At 42.3% G+C, this 19,482-nt stretch overlaps 1 non-coding gene across 1 annotated transcript; it reads right to left on the bottom strand.

The window, feature by feature from the left end:
• Positions 1-244: 244 nt before the first annotated feature.
• On the bottom strand, positions 245-317 carry TRNAG-CCC (transfer RNA glycine (anticodon CCC)). Its single transcript has one exon. It is a non-coding gene; the product is annotated as a tRNA-Gly (tRNA).
• Positions 318-19,482: the final 19,165 nt, after the last annotated feature.

A 19,482-nucleotide genomic window follows, 5' to 3' on the forward strand; every position in this document is an offset into this window, starting at 1 on the left:
GTCTCTTGCCTAAACTATCACAATCACCAATCAAATGTTGTCCTGATTTCCTTCTTGCCCTCCTATAATCCATTCTCAAAGGAGCCTCCAGAGTGGTCTTTCCAAAAAATCTGATCATTGCCTTTCAAAGGCTCTTAAATGTCACTGCCATTTTTAAATCCCTTTAGTAATTTCTCAATCTATTTTTTTAAAGTATTTATTTATTTGGCTATGCCAGGTCTTAGTTACCACACGTGGGATCTAGTTCCCTGACCAGGAATCGAACCTGGGCCCCCTGCATTGGGAGCTCAGAGTCTTAGCCACTGGACCACCAGGGAAGTCCCCCTCTCAGCCTGTTTAGGTGGAAACCTCAACTCTTTATATGAAGGCCCTCCCTCATCTAGCTCAGGCCCACCTCTCCATCATTATCTCATTCCACTTCCTCTGTTCTCTTGTTCAAGAGACAGGCCTTTTTCACATGCTGCACATGGTCAGTTTGGATTTTCTTTCACTGTTGAACTCTTAGATCTCAACAGCCCGTTCTTTGATCATAACCTCTTATCCTTCCTGTTTCCTCCCTCCTACTTCAGTCACTCCTCCTTTTGTTCTCCAGGCCCTGACTCCTTCCCCGATCCACAGTGTAGCCATCCCTCCACCTGTGCTTGCTTCCTGCCCAGCCAAGACTACGTTGAGAAATTCTACAATCACACATTAGCACCATTGTCTGATCTGACCTTTGGCCTTGGCTCTACCCAACACATTCTTCAACAATCTTCCTCGTGTCTCAAGCCAAATCTTCTTTCATTCCCTTTAAATTGTCATCAATCTTCAATGTCATCCCCTCTCTCATCATCTAGCTTCTTTTAAAAAAAAAGATATTTTTATTTATTTGGCTGCACAGGGTCTTAGTTGCTGCATGTGGAATCTAGTTCCCTGACCAAGGATTGACCCCTGAGAAGTCCCACATCTAGCTCTTAAATCACACACACAGAAAGCTCCCTCAGCCTCCTGCCCTTTTACCCACAAAATAAGATTTCTATTTTTAATTGTTTCTATCTTATCTCACAGAAAGATTTTTTTAGTTTGGATGGTGTCTGCTGTAAGTACCAAAGTATTAAAATGAATAGAGTTTAAGCAGGAGGGAAATATAAACCTTCACATAACAAGAAGTCTGAAGTTTCAGGGTAGGTTCAGTAGCTGATGCCATCATGGACCTGTCTCCTTCCCGTCTCTCCACACTGCAGTCCTCATCAGGTTGGCCTTCACCTTTAGGTATCACTTCCTCACTCAACATAGTCCAAAGGCAGAAAGGTTAGTAGTGAGATCTCTTCGTATACCTGTTGACTTGAAAAATATTCACAACCTAAAAGTTGAGATGCTTTATTTGATAGGAGTTTTTAGGACTTCAAGCTCAGGAGGCAGCATCTCAAGTAACCCTGAGAGAACTGCTCTGAGGAGGTGAGGCAGGGAGCCAGGTTCTATAGAAGTTTTAGGTAGGCTGACTGGCAAAAGATTATTGTAAATTAAAGGAAAACCAGATATCTCAAGTTAAAGGATTTAGTGCTTTTCTATGTATAGGAAGATATTCAAGAGTCTGGCTTTGCTGAAATCATCCTTTGTTATGCACCTCAGCTCCCTGGGGCCAGTATCCTGTGTGTTTTCTTATCCTGAGCTTCCGCTCCTCAGGGCTCACCCTAGGGAGTGGCTGCAGTTTCTGATGGCTGCTCGATGGCAGTCCTTCTTTCCTTCCTGAGTTTCCTCGGGGCTCACTGGATCCTGTTGGAGAGTTGCAATTGATGATGGCTATGATATCCTTTGTTTATTGATACGGCAAGCAATGTTCCATTTATCATCTCTTCCATCAAAAGTGGAAATCTTCCCCAGGAGCAACCAGGTATACTGTATCCAAGGTCCATAACTAGCAATGATCACACACACCGTATGCTATAAACGTTTATAACTGCTAGCTCTCCATGAACATGCAAATAATCCCCAGTAATTTACCTTCAGTCAAGACCTTTTTTTCCTTTTAATTCCAGATCTCCACAGCTGACCATCTTTTATACACTGACATAGTAAGATCTCCCAAGCATCTCTAAAGCTACTGCCAGTGCTTTGCTGGTAAAGCCCATGGCTGACATCAGTTATCCCGATGAGATGGTTTAGAGTCATTTTATATCCTTCCATTTCCTCTACCTGTATTCCAAGGAAAGCCCAGCATTGGGAGTCTCTCCTAAACATCTCCCAAATCCTTACTCAGGGGCAAGGTCCATATTCAAGAACTCATCACCTCTTTCTGCACCATTGCAGTAGCTCCAAGTGTTCTCCATGTCTCTGGATTTTCCTGTACACCTTTAATGTATCCTATCCAACTTTTCTAGAGGTCTTTCTGTTGCCTTAAAATTCTTTAGTGGCTCTATATTTTCCAAAGGGTAAACTTGAGCCTTCTCTGATTTATGCATGGACCACCATGATCTGGACTCCAAGAGCCTGTCCTTTCTCATCTTCTATCTCCCCCTCCTTCCCTTCTTATTCTAATCTTACCCTTTCACCATAATGACCTATTTGTGCAAAATACATCATACTGGCTCCTGCTTCCATTCCTTTGCCCATTCTGTTCTTTCAAATGTACTTTCTTTGGTTCTGTACCCAGAAAACTCTCCATGGTCCTCATGTTCATGCAGCTGTGTCCAACCCTTTGCAACCCCACGGATTGTGGCTCATCCGGGTCCTCTGTCCATGGGATTTTCCAGGCAAGAATACTGGAGTGGGTTGCCTTTTCCTGCTCCAGGGGATCCTCCCGATCCACGTCTCTTGTTGTCTCCTGCATCAGCAGATGAATTATTTACCATTTGTGCCACCTAGGAAGCCCAGAAAACACTCAGGAAGTCTCTGTGCCACTGTGAAATCTTCTCTGAGTAAATCAGAGAAAATAGTGTTTTCTCCTCTCTTCTGACTGCCTTTTGCATATATCATTATGAACAGAATTCTCATTATATTTTAATTCTTGGTTTGTAAACTTTTTAAGGATAAAGACAGTTTTATCCTTGGACCCTCTCTGCCCAGAATAGTACCTAGCACACAATAAGTATTAAATAAAAACTTTTTGAATAACAAACAAATATATTAATACCGAATCTCTAGGATAATAATTGGTACTGTTCAAAAGAGAACAGAGGCTGGTTTAGTAAAGCATCACAGTAATGAGTCCCAGATCAAGATCACCAGGCTTGTAAAGATCAGATAATTCTACTCATCTCCTTGTCAGCCAGCCATCAACTTTTTCCCAACAATATGGTAAGATTGGTATAAATATGTCTACTATGCAAAAAATAAATGTCATGGTCTATTGATAATAGAACGTTATATACAGTGGAAAACACATAAAAACATACACTTTTGAGATAAAATCAGATATGCAAGACTTCTAGAAGCTAATTCATCCATTTCCTCTCATCTAAGTTGATATGAGGCCAATTATATTAGATTATATCTTTTATTCCTAATTTTTTACATACCCTGCAACCTTCCAGCACAAAAGTTTTGCATTCTACATTTTTGAACCTTCATCCTGAAGGTATCGCTACTTCTTTACTATTGTGTCTTGCTTTTTGTAACAATCTATTGCTTGGAGAGCAGATTTAGGAAAAAATATGACTACTATTGGGTTATGTTTTGCTTGAGAGGCAAGGCTAAGATTGGCCCAGATGGTCACTGGATGTGGGTCTGGAGGTTGAGTTTATCCATTTCTGTTGCTATCCATAGTAAATGATGTCACAAATTTCACTGTCAGTGATTTCATGAATGACAGGGTTTGGGTGAGATTTTTTTCTATCTTATAGATGTTTCTTTCTTTGTACCCTAAAATGAATTTTAGGTTATGTTTCCTAAGTAAAATCAGAATCCTTTTGTGTGTAAACGGTAACAGTGACTCAAGATAATTTCCTACAAAGTGATGGATTGACTTTCTCCATAATTTTCTCAAAAAGTACACATCAAAAATCATATAGTTATTAAATTCAGTCTTAATTAAATAGAGAACAAGTCTTTAAATTATTTGGAATTCAGAAAGAATGAAAGTATGGATGCATTGATGGAATAAATAAAGAACAAGAGTTGAATCCTGAACATTTCTTTAAAGTATCTTCAGGAATCCTTTAAAAGGTCTTGGATTGATCAGAAATAAAGTAATTGATAGGCTATTTTAAAACTATTGATTGCTGGGTCTTTCCTATTGATTGCTGGTCGTGTGGTTAAGACTTTGCACTCCCAAAGCAGTAGTCCCAGGTTCGATTCCTTAGTCAGGGAACTAGATCCCGCATGCTGCAGCTAACACCTGATGTAGCCAAATAAATTTAGGACAAATTATTGATTGCTAACCTACTTGGTGAAAAGTTACTAGCCTCACTAGTTACTATTTTGGCTTACTTTACCTGAGCTGCTGCTGCTGCTAAGTCGCTTCAGTCGTGTCCAACTCTGTGCGACCCCATAGACGCCCACCAGGCTCCCCCATCCCTGGGATTCTCCAGGCAAGAATACTGGAGTGGGTTGCCATTTCCTTCTCCAATGCAGGAAAGTGAAAAGTGAAAGTGAAGTCGCTCAGTCGTGTCCAACCCTCAGTGACCAGATGGACTGCAGCCTACCAGGCTCCTCCATCCATGGGATTTTCCAGGCAAGAGTACTGGAGTGCAGTGCCATTGCCTTCTCCGTTACCTGAGCTAGGGTCACCTAAAAATTGTTTCCATGGCTATTAGAGTTGAAATTAAAATTAAATATATTTTGAAATGTATTTTGAGTCCTTATCAGGAGAGCTTTTAAAATTATAGGCACTTTGAAATGAAATCTTAACAAAATTTTATCATAATCCAGTAGGGACCCTGATGGCTCAGATGGTAAAGAATCCACCTGCAATGTGGGAGACCTGGATTTGATCCGTGGGTCAGGAAGATCCCCCTGAAGAAGGAAATGGCAACCCACTCCAGTATTCTTCCCTGGAATAATGGCAGGCTACAGTCCATGAGGTTGCAAAGAGTTGGACACAACTTAGCGACTAAATACACACATACAAGTGCAATTCTTCAACTTTACCAAGTCCTGTTGTTGCAATTCCCACTTCTTCTCAAGGAACCGGAATATACATCACTCTGCCATCCACTCAGGACTTTATGACTATATCCTTTTGCTTATCTTTGAATCTGAAGTGATATCTCATTGCCAATTGCACTGGCATTTATCAGAGTAGTATGAGATTGAGCAGCTGCATCTTTCAAAAACATGTGTTAAAGTGTACTCATTAAAAAATTGAAAAAAAAAAAAAAAAAAACTCAGGAAGAGAAAGCTCACCCTATAGGAAAGATTCTTGGGATGGAGGGCCTCTATTGGTATTTGGACCAGGGAAATGGATACAGGGCACAGCAGAAAGAAAGACAGAAATTATTCTATTGGGGGAAGGTGGGATAAAACCCATCAGTTCAGAAGCAGCTCATATGGGGTGCTGTTCTTCAGGAGATGGGGATGTTCACGTGTGACTAATGTTGGAATCCCACGGAGGTTACTGCAGTCCATGGGCAGGCATTTGGATTTCCGAGGGAACTGAAAAATCCTCAGAGCAAATTTAGCCTGTCATCCATCACCCTATTGGACCAGCTGGGTTTCAGAAACGCACTTGCATCCTGCTTTCCAGACCCCACCTCCATAAGAAGTTAATTTGCATTGCACAACCCAGTCTTCTGGCTTCGACAGAAACATTTCATTCTTTAGAAATTACCCCCAAATATTTATAGCTTGACAAAGCTAATTTAAAACACACAAGAAAAGGCATGCCATGCCTGACGGAGTTCTCTGGGCTGCAGCTGCGGGTGTGGCCATGCGTCTTGAAGCCAGCGACGGTCCACTGGGGCCTCTCTGTTACAAGCCATGCTCTCTCATCATCAGGACCACCACTCAGGTCACCTGGGTCACCTCTTGCTGTCACTTAGGTGACCGTCTGGCGTGCATGCCGCTGTTGCCCATCATGCGTCCTTCAGAACCTAAACTTTCGAGTCATTTGGTCCTGGAGCAACATCCTGAGCTTGTCTGAAGATCGAGGCATGTCATGTCCCACATCCTGACCCAGCAAAATGTTTTACAATCTGTATCCTCATCCAGGAAAAGCTGAAAACCTAAAGAGTTTGCCCTGAAAAAAATGAAAGCAATTAAATCAAACAATTGGGAAAAGATTGCCTTTGTTCTGCAGAGAAGATTCCACGCGTGCCCCAGGGCCACAGGCAGGAGTCACGGCCAACACTGCAGGCAGCCCCAGAGCTGTCTGGGTCACCTGACCCAGCCACCAGATGTTTCTGCATCTTCTCCTCGGCTCTTCAGTGGAAGCAGGAATGATCGCAAGCCTCTTTAATATTAAAAGAGCCAGCAAGGGATTTTCCTGGCAGTCCGGGAGCTAAGACTCCGCACTCCCAATGCAGGAGGCCCAGGTTCAATCCCTGGTCCGGGAACTCGATCCCATGTCTTGCAACTAAGACCTGGCACAGCCAAATAAATAAATAAGTAGTTTAAAAAAGACATCAGAAGGTTCTCAGATTTCCAGAGTATGGGAATATCAGTGTAGGTATACTGGAAAAACTCTTTACTTTTCCGATTAAACCAATTAAGTTCCAACTGGAATAGACTTTTCTCAGACATTAGAAAGGGCATGTGAGGAGAAATCTAAAACATGTTGTTTGCTCTGAAATGTCAACGTGAAGAAAATAAGAATGGAAGACGGGAGCAGAAGAGGGGGTGCCATTAGGAAACAGAAGTGCCCACCAGGTCACGTTTGTTTGGAAGCAAATGTTGACTTCAGCCCACATTTGATTCCCACACGCCTCCCAAGAAAAGCAAAGGGAGCAGGATGACAAAGCCCAGCATTGTCATCGCCATCAAGGTATATGCAGATTATGGTCTTAAAATAAGCCTTGCAGACCTGGGCAGCTTCACCCACAAGAAGGCCACCACTCTGCTCTGTTCTTACTGTTTGACTAACACTCATCTCCAGTAAAGCGAGCGTGGAGTTCCTACCAAGTGCAGTGTTGTGATTCATGACATTTAACAGATGAGGAAAGGCCCCCCCCACCTCCAGGAATGAGCCACTGGGCTGAGACTGGGCAGAAAATAGCCTGAAATGAGTCACACCATTTGAGACAGCACAAAAGATGATTCACTGGGTCCCAAGGAAAATAAAGAGGAGGGGACCCTGGTGTCACCGGGGGAAGCTAAGGTCCTGGTGGGCAGAGTTAATTGGTCTGCATCCCTGGGAGCCCCATGGAGCTGTGGGGGAGTGGGAAGGGGGTGCTAGGTGGGGGCAGGGCGCAGCACCCGCTGGGGTGGTGGCACCGCAGAGCGGCTGGTTTTCAGTCCAGGATCTCTGTGGCCTGGGGACATCTGCACTCAATGCTCTGAAGAGGGTGATGTGAAATGATTTCTCCAAAAGGCTGCACAGCTGGCCTCAGAGAAAACCATTTGGAATCGTTTTCCATGTACGTTACCTAGAGGCGAGCTTTCCCTCCCCAGTGCTAAATTTAAACCATTCCTGTCCTTTCAGACTCTCTATTGAAAATCTGTTTCTCATAGAATGTCTCTGTCTTGGAAGTAGCACGTGACCCTCTCGTGTAAAAATGGAAGGGAATCTGAAGCATATAAGTCACCCGCTCATTCTTTCTACCTCCCTCGCTCACTCTCTACACACACACACACACACACACACACACACACACATACATACACACCTTACTCTTTTAAGACAAATTTTTCAGAAGGGAGTAAGGAAGGCATGGAAGGGAGAGAGATGTGCTTCCCAGGATGGGGAGGGGCTGGTGTCCGGTCCCTGCCAGCAGTTCACAGGCAGCAGCACTGACTGACTCATGCAGGAGCCCCAAGGGCATCACTGGTTTCCTCAGTCGCCCTTTAGGAGAAGAGAGACAGAAAACGTGATATTATAAACGTTCCCACAGAATCACAGCCTTACTGGATCCAAGGGAACCACAGGCTTACGCGGCTGCTCACCAGGCTGGAGTGTAAATAAGTCGATGAGTCCCACACAGCTGAAGATCTCACAGAAAACATTTCACACGCACACTCACACATGAGAGACAAGAGCCAATGGGAAAGTTTACACAGTCTGACAGAGTGCCCTATTCTACGCTCGAATGTTACAGTGGGTTTTCAAGTCCTCTGGTACTTCTTGAGAGCTACCTTGGTGGCTCAGACGGTAAAGAATCTGCCCGCAATGCAGGAGACCCAGGTTCAATCCCTGAGTCGGGAAGATCTCCTGGAGAAGGGAACGGCAACCCACTCCAGTAGTCTTGCCTGAAGAATCCCATGGACAGAGGAGCCTGGTGAGCCCCAGTCTATGGGGTGGCAAAGAATCAGACAAGACTGAGTGACTAATACTTCACTTCACTTCAGTATTTCTTGATGCATTTTAAAAGCAAAGTTAAAAATAAATCAAAGCAAAGTCAATGTGTAACTATTAATTGTTGTTGTTCGGTCACTAAGTTGTGTCTGACTCTTTGCAACCATGGACTGACAACAGGCCAGGCTCCCTTGCCTTCCACTGTCTCCCGGAGTGTGCCCAAAGTCATGTCCATTGAGTGGGTGATGCTATCTAACCATCTCATCCTCTGCCGCCTCCGTCTCCTCTTGCCTTCATACCCTTATGTGAACTGTAGAGCCCAAGACCATTTCAAGAAGTTAAAAACCAAGTTTAAACGAAACTCAGGAAGAGTTCCGGCTTGAAGTCCAAACACAGATGCTCTTTGCTGTCGGCAGACATGGACCTGGCTCACACCCCTGACGATGATGACCCACAGGCCTGAGCACACCGCATCTCTCACTTTGTCCACGCGTCTTGGTTTCTCGTGGTGACGATGCTGCTGCTCACCCTAGCTCTTCTCCTTGCCTGGAGTGAGCGAGCCCCGGGAGGGGACTCTGCTGTATGGGGGGCGGGAAATGTGCTGGGGTTCTATGCAGCTTGGAGCAGTGCCCGTAAGTGCCTAGAAGTGCAGGAGAGGGTTGGAGCTGTGTCTTGTCTGAGGATCCTCCCCCCTCCCCTGTGGGGCTCAGGAAGAACACGGGACTAAGTCAGCCTTCGATGCCCCTCTCCGAAGATGAGCACAGATGCTCACCTGGAGCCCTCAGCAGAGATGGCTTGGTGAGAACCGGGCAAAGTCTTGGGCTGTTCTATGCCCCAGGTAACAGGCCCACTGAATACATCCTTAGAGAGTCCAAACCCTCCGGGCTGCTGGCTCTCTGGAGCTTCCCGGGTTTTCTATCCAGGCCTTTTGCCAAAACTGCTGTTACCACTATGCATTGAGATTACGGTGCTCAGCAAATGTGGCTGGAACCCTCCACTCGACATTTTAAGGGTTTTGACATAAAGCCACCAGGAAAGAAAGGCATTCTTTGTAGAAAGCCCTAGATCACCATACATCATTTCAAGTGTCAGTCTTCCTCCTCAGCCACGTCGTCGATGCTTCTGGCCTTAATTTAGGCAAGGAAACCACCTGTCGTCCTCAGGCTGCAGCTGAGAGATTTAGCCTGCCTGGGGTTCTGCCACGTTTTTTACCCACATGAAGTGTTGCTGAAACACATAATCCCCTCACACGTGTCTTTATGAGGGATTTGTCATCATGAGGATGTTTTCGGAAAAGTCAGGCCATCAGTGACAACCCAGTGTGTATCAGTATACGCTGGTGACTGCAAGTGACTCTTCTGCATCACTTACCATATCATTTTGCAATACCTTGCTTGCGTGTTCACCACAAGGTCACCTGCAAAGTCATCTACAAATGTCACCACCGCTGTAGTGACAAAGGTGAATGACACTGCTCTGTTATCCAGCCAAAATGTTCAACACTGGTTCTAGCCTACCGACTATACTGTTTGATTGTAAACATCTTCTTGGTGGAGTTAGACCAAAGTAAAAGTTACCTCCATGAAGGTTATGTTAATGAAGTCCAGTCCACTTCCTGCTTGGCCACTGAAATCTTTACTCAATGCTCAGAACAAAGTTTGATTGATTATGTGCTGAATTTCAGAACACACACACAAAAATCCATATTTTCTCTTTGATTAGCAGAGCCTGGCAATACGTAGTTACAGAAATCTTTCTGTGAAGTATCACAAGATGAGGGACTTCTCTGGTGGTCCAGTGGGTAAGATTCTGTGCTTCCAATGCAGGGGGCCTGGGTTCAATCAGGGAACTAGATCCCACATTCTGTAACTAAGAGCTCACATGCTGTGACTAATGAAAGATCCTGCCTGCCACAACAAGACCTGGCACAGCCAAATAATTAAGTAAATAAATAAATATTTCTTAGAAATACCACAAGCTGATTCATAGGTAAGAGTCATGAAACCAGGACTCAGAGTCAGATATCAAATGAAGCCCAATTCTAAGGCATATTTCTTTTCTAATAAAACGTATTTGCAGAGCTCTCCTTTTGCCATAAGAAATAGTTTTGGTTCTTCAGATAGCTAGTTTCTAATACTGGCTGTCTCCTGAGGGGTTCCAGGGTCCCTGCTCAAGGCAGTGGTTTCTACAGAGGAATAAGGGTAACCTAACAGCCATGTGTGAGGGAGACCTTGAGCTATGCCCAAAGGCTGGGCCAAGAATAGCTTATTTTAGAATATAAAATAAAAGTTAATTCCCACTTTGAGAGCTCAAAGAGCTTTGAGATTTTTTTTTTAAAAAAGCTAACTTTGATGGCAACTCACTGAGATAAGGAACAAATGTTAACCAGATTCTTGTTCAACTATTGCAGTTCTAGGCGGGGAAGAGCATGGTATGCCAGCAATCCAATCAATCAACTGGGGTTAAACCAGTTCAGTTCAGTCGCTCAGTCATGTCTGACTCATGCACTGCAGCACGCCAGGCCTCCCTGTCCATCACCAACTCCTTGAGTTTACTCAAACTCCTGTCCATTGAGTTGGTGATGCCATCCAACCATCTCATCCTGTCGTCCCCTTCTCCTCCTGCCTTCAGTCTTTCCCAGGATCAAGGTCTTTTCAAATGAGTCAGCTCTTCGCCTCAGGTGGCCAAAGTATTGGAGCTTCAAAGGGGTTAAACCGCTCTGCATTCATTACAGGTCTGTCTGCCACCGACCTAGCTTCCTGTTGAAGCATCAGTTCATGCTTTCATGCAACATACTTGTCCAACATGTGAAACTAAATTCAGAATCATCTTCCTGTGAGTGTAAATACTTCTGCTAATTGAAATCTTGGCCTTCATAGTCACTACCGTCATTCTTAAAATACAGCCAGAGTGATGTTTGGTACCACTTGCAGTTATGTTCTAATGGAAAAATCTATATGAAGTTCATGCCAAATTGAAAAGTCGTAAGGGCAGCTGAGCGAGCACATTTATCACTAAAGCTGTTATTCACAAATGCTCTGTTTAAGAGCATGTGTTTAAACAGTATCCCACACTAAACCCAAGATTTTGAGGCACTGCTTATTCAGTAGCCAGTGAAAACAAGCCTATCATCCATGTGGCAGCATTGACTATCAAATTGAGTTTTTGTTTTTTTTTTTTAACGTCCTCTGTGTACAAGCCAGACTACCACTGGAGATCAAATTAGGTCCTAAGAAATGATTTAGATTGTACCCAGTAGCTGACATTTCTAACATTCAAGTGGGGGCTGAGTCATAGCTGTGTGTGGGCAGGAGTGTGGAGCTGGGGCAACTGGAGGGGCATGGAGACGGTTCTGTACTAAACTCGCTTCCTGGGATGGGGTGGAAAGGCAGGGAGGCTGAGTAAGGCAACCAGCATTTATCCACCTGCCTATTTACAGTTAATGGGAACATACACGCAAGCTGTTGGTCTCTCTGTGTAACCGATGAGGCAGGGATGGAAGGAAAGATCAGGTGAACTCTGGGTTACTATCTTGGAAAGTGGACAAGAGAGCAGGATTTTTTTTTTTTTCTTGGTCACACAGGATCTTAGTTCCCTGACTAGGGATCGAAAGTCTTAACCATTGGACCGTGAGGGTCCTTAGTCAGGAAAGTTTGTTTTTTTTTTTACTTTTTATCTTATATTGGAGTTCAGTCAGTTAACAATGTGGTGATGGTTTAAGGTGCACTGCAGAGTGACGCAGCCATATGCACACGTGTGTGTTTGCTTAGTCACTCCAGTGTCCGACTCTTTGTGACCCTATGGACTGTAACCCACCAGGCTCCGCTGTCCAAGGGATTTCCCAGGCAAGAATAGTGGAGTGGGTCACCATTTCCTCCTCCAGGGGATCTTCCCAACCCAGGGATCAAACCCACATCTCTTGCATTGCAAGTGTATTCTCTACCCACTGAGCCACCTGGGAAGCATTCTTCCTCAAATTCCCCTCCCATCCAGGCTGCCATATAACACTGAGCAGAGTTCCTGGCCTGGGAAATTTCTAAGCCCAGATCCTTCAATGTATTGACATAGCTTTGTTGGGAGAGTGCATTGAGATTTTTTTCAAAACTTTTATTTCTTATTAAAAGAAGAAAGCAAGGAAAGTGTCCATGAAGCACAGTGCCCCTCAGAACCCTCCCCCTGTCCAAAGAAATATAATGACCTCAGTCGCCATGTGTGGTGTGAGTCTGCCTAAGTATTGATATAATCGTAACAGTTCTTGGGACAGCAGTGTCTCAGTGCTATAAGAAGTATAGTACTTTGCAGTCATTTCCAAATTGGAAACAGATTTAATAAATGGTAAAGGAAAGGAGGTGAAACTTAGGATTCCTTGGAAAAGAAAAGTGCCCTAATTCTCCGTGTGCTCTGACCCTTGCTTGATTTCTCCTGTCTGCATTCTCCAATGCTTTCTCATGAGGGGTCTGTCCCAGTTCCAGGGCCCTTGCATTCTCCTTCCTGGTGGCTCAGATGTAAAGAATCTGCCTGCAATATGGATCCCTGGGTTGGGAAAATCTCCTGGAGAAGTGGGTGGCTATCCACTCCAGTATTCTTGCCTGGAGAATGCCGTGGACTGAGGAGCCTGGCGGGCTACAGTCCATAGGGTTGTACAGAGCCGGACACGACTGAGCAACTAAGGCTTTCCCTTTCAACCCCATCCTGCAGGACGTGGTGATGAGTCACACAGCCGGTGCAGGACCCGCTGGCTCAGATTCCCTCTGCCCCCAAAACTCCTGGGGTCTGCTGCATCTCGGGCTGCCCACTCTCTGCAATTTGGCCGTGTTCAGGATTGGGTCTCTGTCTGTGCTCTCCTTTCACGTGTGTCGGTCGGTTAGGTTCTTCATCCTCAAAGCAGGTGCTCCATCCCAAGCCTGCCTTGATGGAGCCGGAGCCATGATGATTCTTGCCAAACCGCACCTGGAGCTGGCTCCTGCCCACTTGTCCCCACAGCTGTTGGGGCAGATCATCCGGGATCATGGCTCTTGTGTGTTGGCTTCAAGAGCCCAAGTCCCCAGTCTCTGTGCTACTATTTACTGGTGTGTAACTGGTCTCTATTTACTATTTACTGGTGTGTAACTTGTCTCCAAGATGGTGACAATAACCTTCCCATCCTACATGCACTCTTCTTTTTTAACTTTTGTGTTTTGAGATAATTAATAGACTCAAGAAGTTGCAAAAATGATACAGTCCCATATAGCCTTCAATCAGCTTCTCCAAATTATGATAGCAGAAGCATACCTATCGAATGACATACAATTACAGGACAATATACAGTGATGTAGCACATATGAAAATTGCCATCAGTCTGTTACTGTTACCTGGACTATAGGCCTTATTCAGCTTGAGTCATTTTGTAACCTATATTTGTGTGTGTGCGTGTGTTCCAGTGCATATAGTTCTACCCGGTTTCATACCATGTATAGATTTGCATAATGATCACAGTCAACACACTGAACTGTTCAGTCACCAAAAAAGGACTCCTCTGTGCTTCTTCTATTTTCCTGTGCCCCTCTCTCCCAAACACCCCTCCCTGCCCCAAGTCTCTGTCGCCTGCCAACCACCAATCTGTTTTCCACCTCCATACTTTTATCATTTTGAGAATATTCTAGAAATGAAACCACATAGTATATAATCTTGAGATATTTTCACTAAGCGTAAGATCCTTGAGGTCTAGCCAGGCTGTTGCTTGTTATCAGCAGTTTATTCTTTTTTTATTGATGAGGGGTACTCCATTGTATGGATGTGCCAGAGTCCGTTCAGTTGAATGCAGGACAGGAGGGTTATTGCTGCCATCTTGGAGACAAATGAAACAGTCCTCCAGCTGAGTAGGCAGTGGGCACAGAGGCTGAGAACTATTCACCCGTAACGTGGGAGATGTGAATTGAAGATTTAAGCTGCATCCAGTATTTTACTATCACACATAAAGCTACTATGAATGTTTGTATACAGATTTTATGTGAACATAAATTTTCACTTCTTTAAGATAAATGCCCAAGAGTGAAATTGCTGGGTCAGATGGAACGTGTGTGTTTTACAGGAAACTGCCAAACTGTTTTCCAGAGCAGCTGTACCATCGTACATTCCCACCAATAAATAAGAGACTCCATTTCTCCAGATCATCCCTCATTCAGTTCAGTTCAGTTGCTCAGTCGTGTCTGACTCTTTGCGACCCCATGAATCGCAGCACGCCAGGCCTCCCTGTCCATCACCAACTCCCGGAGTTTACTCAGACTCACGTCCATCGAGTCGGTGATGCCATCCAGCCATCTCATCCTGTCATCCCCTTCTCCTCCTGCCCCCAATCCCTCCCAGCATCAGAGTCTTTTCCAATGAGTCAACTCTTCGCATGAGGTGGCCAGAGTACTGGAGTTTCAGCTTTAGCATCATTCCTTCCAAAGAAATCCCAGGGCTGATCTCCTTTAGAATGGACTGGTTTAGCATCTGGTATTATCACTTCTTTTCACTTAAGCCATTCTAGTAGGCGTATAATGATATCTCACTGTGGTTTTAATATGTGTCTTTCTAATGGGTAATGATGTTGAACATGGTTTTGTGTGCTTATTAAGCCATCTGTGTCTTGTCTATGGTGAAGTATCTGTTTATATCTTTTGCCCATTTCATAATCAGATTTTTTTAAAATGTTCTTTATATAGTCTATTGGGTGCAGCTTGCCTTTCGTCCTCTTAAGTGTCTTTCACAGCACAAAAGTTTTATCTTCTTTTTGTCTGATGGACATGTCTGAGAACTATGCACCTGTAAAAGAAACTAACATGTATTTGTACATGCTTGAGTGTGCATAAAGGAACTGCTGCTGCTGCTGCTGCTGCTAAGTCGCTTCAGTCACGTCCGACTCTGTGCGACCGCATAGACGGCAGCCCACCAGGCTCCGCCGTCCCTGGGATTCTCCAGGCAAGAACACTGGAGTGGCTTGCCATTTCCTTCTCCAATGCATGAAAGTGAAAAGTGAAAGTGAAGTCGCTCAGTCGTGTCCGACTCTTTGCGACCCCGTGGACTGCAGCCTACCAGGCTCCTCTGTCCATGGGGTTTTCCAGGCATGAGTATTGGAGTGGGGTGCCATCGCCTTCTCCGCATAAAGGAACTAGAAGGACGATTAATCTAATAAAAGTGTGGTTATCTGTAGTGGGAACCAGAAGTTGTGGGCAGGAACAGGAGGCATGTCTCTTCATCTTTTTATATTATTTGAGTTTTTAACTATATGGATATGTTCATTTAAAAAGGACATCATGGGTTTTGGAGTCAAGTCAGAGTTTCAGTACAGGCTCCAAGATTAGCTGTGGGAGCTTGGGAAAGTAATTTTTTTTATGACTTGCATTTTCTCATCTGTAAAATTAAATGTAAAAATAGACATAATATCTCAGCAACTTTTAATGAAGATTAAGTGAGATAATGTGTATGAAAATTTTACTCAGTAAGTAGTGACTCAATTATGGGATCGAATTACTAATCATGAACCAAAGAAAGATTTACATTTTAATATAAAATAGTTCCTGTTTTTCCTGCTGCATGACAGTTGCCTTTGGTGACATATTGCCCAGTTTTCTAGGCTTGTTACATTGTGCTGAGAAATGAAGTGCCTGCTTCTGTGATCTCTCTTCTTCAATTAATGCTGTTTTGATAAGTAAGCATTTTTAGTGATAATAAGCTATGTTCTTTACCTGAACTAGTAGTCTGTAATATTTTCATTAGGTAGAAATCATTCCTCTTACTGTATAGGTGACAGTCCAGGGCTCAGAGAGGTAAAGTGACTTGCTAGATTGTCTAATTCTAGAGCTTCTATGTCTAATTTTGTTACCAGTGTAATTCAGAATATTCTCTATAGAACTCCAGTCCCTAGGGCTATTGCTAAAAGAAAAGAGTTCATTGGTTAAGTGATTTTGGTATACTGTTAAAAAATAAAACATGTTATAAGAGTCCCTTCTTGAGAATTTCCAATTCATTTTAGGAAATTAAAGGTTCTGAAAAGTCCTGTAGTCTTTAACCCAGCATTTCCCAAATTAAATTAGTGAATGGGCTTTTTAGAAATATAAAGAACTAATATGTGGATAAACACCCTTTGGAATTAGCATTCCATAGAAAACATTTTAAGGAATCCTGCACTGAGCATACATTTCTGTCCTATTTTAAAATGCTTGATATTTCTGTAAACTGTCTAATTCTGTAGTGATACTGAATGTTTCAGCTTCACAAGAACTCCACAAATTGCTCATTTATATGGTGTCATAGCATCTTACTAATGAAAATAATAATCCTATGGCAAACTTAGTGTATATATATATAATATGTATGTACATACTATATATAATATGTCTTTGGTTTATAACAATAACCCTAGAGGAATAGCAAGTTTACACAACAACTCTGAAAGTAAATGATGTTAAAGAGAACACAAATCTCCTAACAAGCCTGCTTTTCACCTTGAATGGTGTACAGTTCTGAAAAGTTTAAGGTCATTTGGAGGGTTCTATTTAATTAATGCAAAATATATGTTGTATAACATACTACCTTAATTATAGTACTATTTCCAATCTCTCTTCTTATAGGCTCTTAGAACATACCGTGTTATATTACATTTCAGTCCCCAGACAGGAGGAGTACACCATATTCTCTGTCTTGAATTCTACCATCTGTACAGTATCAGAGGGCAGTAGTGGTAAAGAATCTGCCTGCTAAGGCAGGAGACACAAAAGACGAGGGTTCGATTCTTGGGTCGGGAAGATCCCCTGGAGGAGGAAATGGCAACCCACTCCAGTATTCTTGCCTGGGAAGTTGCAAGGACAGAGGAGCCTGGCGGACCACAGTCCATGGGACTGCAGAGAGTTGGACGTGCCTGCGCGACTAAGCACACAGCACATACAGCAGCAGCTCTTTAAACAGATGTTTGCTGGTGAGTGTGATGTTGATGGTTTTAGATACACAGTTATGGACATACATAAAATATGAAATCATACTAAATACCTCTTTGCCTCTAAAAGTTTTCCATTTCTAAGGATGCAGAATGAGTCAAATATTCTGTTTTATGGTCATGGCATCAGAGTAATGAGCAAACCCAGGCTGGTCACTGTTCCATGTTATTCTTAGAAGGTAAAGGAAAATTCATCTTTTCACTCCAGCTGAATGTTATTTCCATTTCATTGGCATGGAAATAAAAGGGATACTAGGGTTATAAAACTTGAGTTTTTCTATTTTTATTGACAAGTGTGATTAGTAATTTGTTTGAAAATTATTTTTTAAATGTTTAAATCACAAATTGAAGCCAATGACATAGGTAACAAACAGCACTTTAGAGTGTAATAGCTAAGAAATTGTTTTCTCTAAAAATTAAAGGAAAATAAGATTTATTTCCTCAAAATATCATGCAAGAAGTTCAGGGTTGAGTTACAGTAATGAATACTGTATTTATTTTTAATAGTACTGTCTGTAATTTCTACCTAGAGCATACTTTGAAAGGGTCTAAATTAGGACAATTACTAATATTAGGCATAAATTGTTTATTAATTGATCTTAAGATGCTCTTATTTTCTATCTTATTAATAAATGATTTTTTCCAATGAGGATACAGATTACTTCCTCTTCATCCTAAGGTATATAAAACATAATTTTATAATATTCTAGGATACATTGTTTCCCAGAACTTTAAATTGGGTCATTAGAATAAGCTAAATACTGGAGTATAGCAAAATTTAGCTTGATTTGAAGTTTATGGCTAGGTTTATAAAACAAAAACAGAACTTTGTTTTTGCTTTCTGAATTTTTAAAGCTACTTGGCTCACAATAAAAAGAAAACAAAATAAATGCACTTTGTGTAATTCTGTTTAAACATTTACTCACCTACTGCCTTCATACAGAACGCCTAAAGAAAAACCTAAAAAGTTACCTTTTCCAGTTCTGAAGCTAACAGTTGTGATACAATTCACAACTTGAAAATTCTAAACCAATGTCCCATGTTACTTATGAATATGAAAGACAGTGCCTCATATGAAGACTTTTAATTATATCAAAACCTGAAATTTGGACTTTTGGTTACTATCCCAGTAACTTACAAAAAGCTTCTAATTTCAGAATACTTTTAGGATTCACAATTTCTTGGAAGAGCAATCCCAAAGAAGAATAGAGGCTCAAATCAAACACGAAATTTAAAACCCATTTTAAAACTGCTTAACCTTAATAGAAATCAACTTGAAGCATTCATAAATTTTAACTTTCTTTCTTAACTTTCTGCTTTGGATTTATTTTCTTTACTGACCCAGACAGTCCATATAGGAAAACCCAGCAATTAATACATTTATTAGAAAAGAGTTTGTTCAAATGCACTTCTCTGCTGCTATCACTATGTGGCATATATTAGTAACCTAACACAATTGACAATTTACCTCTCTTCATATAATTAATACATCATTACAGGATTCAAAATTTAGCTTTATGTTAACAAGTCGGAAGTGTACTCGGAGAATTGAAACATATACATTACCGTATGTAAAACAGCCAATGCGAAGCTGCTATATAACACAGGGAGCTCAGTGTGGTACCATGTGACAACCAAGGAGTGGGATGGGGTGGCGTGTTGGGGGAGAGGTTCAAGAGGGAGGGGACACAGGTATCCTTATGGCTGATTCATGTTGTTGTATGGCAGAAGCCAGTGCAATATTGTAAAGCAATTATTCTCCAGTTAAAAATAAATTAAGAAAAAGTATATTCAGGATTAAGAATAAGATATATATATATATATATATATATATATATATATATATAAATGTTTGTTACACTCCACCACAGATTTTTGCCTTAAAATATCTAATACAGTTACAACATAGAGTGAAGACAGATGTCTTGTACGTTTTCTGAAACTGGGGCTTATTTTATGGAGGAAACTTGGCTTAATATTTCGAACTTTCATGCTAACCAAGTTTAGGGCACTTGCTTTACGTAGTTTCAAATTTTAAGATTAAATACAGGGTAGATCAGTATTTATACTGAGCAAAAATTAAGCCTGGTTCTCTTTTCTATAAAGCCACCTATCTACTTACTACATTTTTGAGTTTATAGTTAACTTTACAATCTTTAAA

The sequence above is a fragment of the Bos indicus genome, chromosome 9, assembly GCF_029378745.1.
Source record: "Bos indicus isolate NIAB-ARS_2022 breed Sahiwal x Tharparkar chromosome 9, NIAB-ARS_B.indTharparkar_mat_pri_1.0, whole genome shotgun sequence".
NCBI lineage: Eukaryota > Metazoa > Chordata > Mammalia > Artiodactyla > Bovidae > Bos > Bos indicus.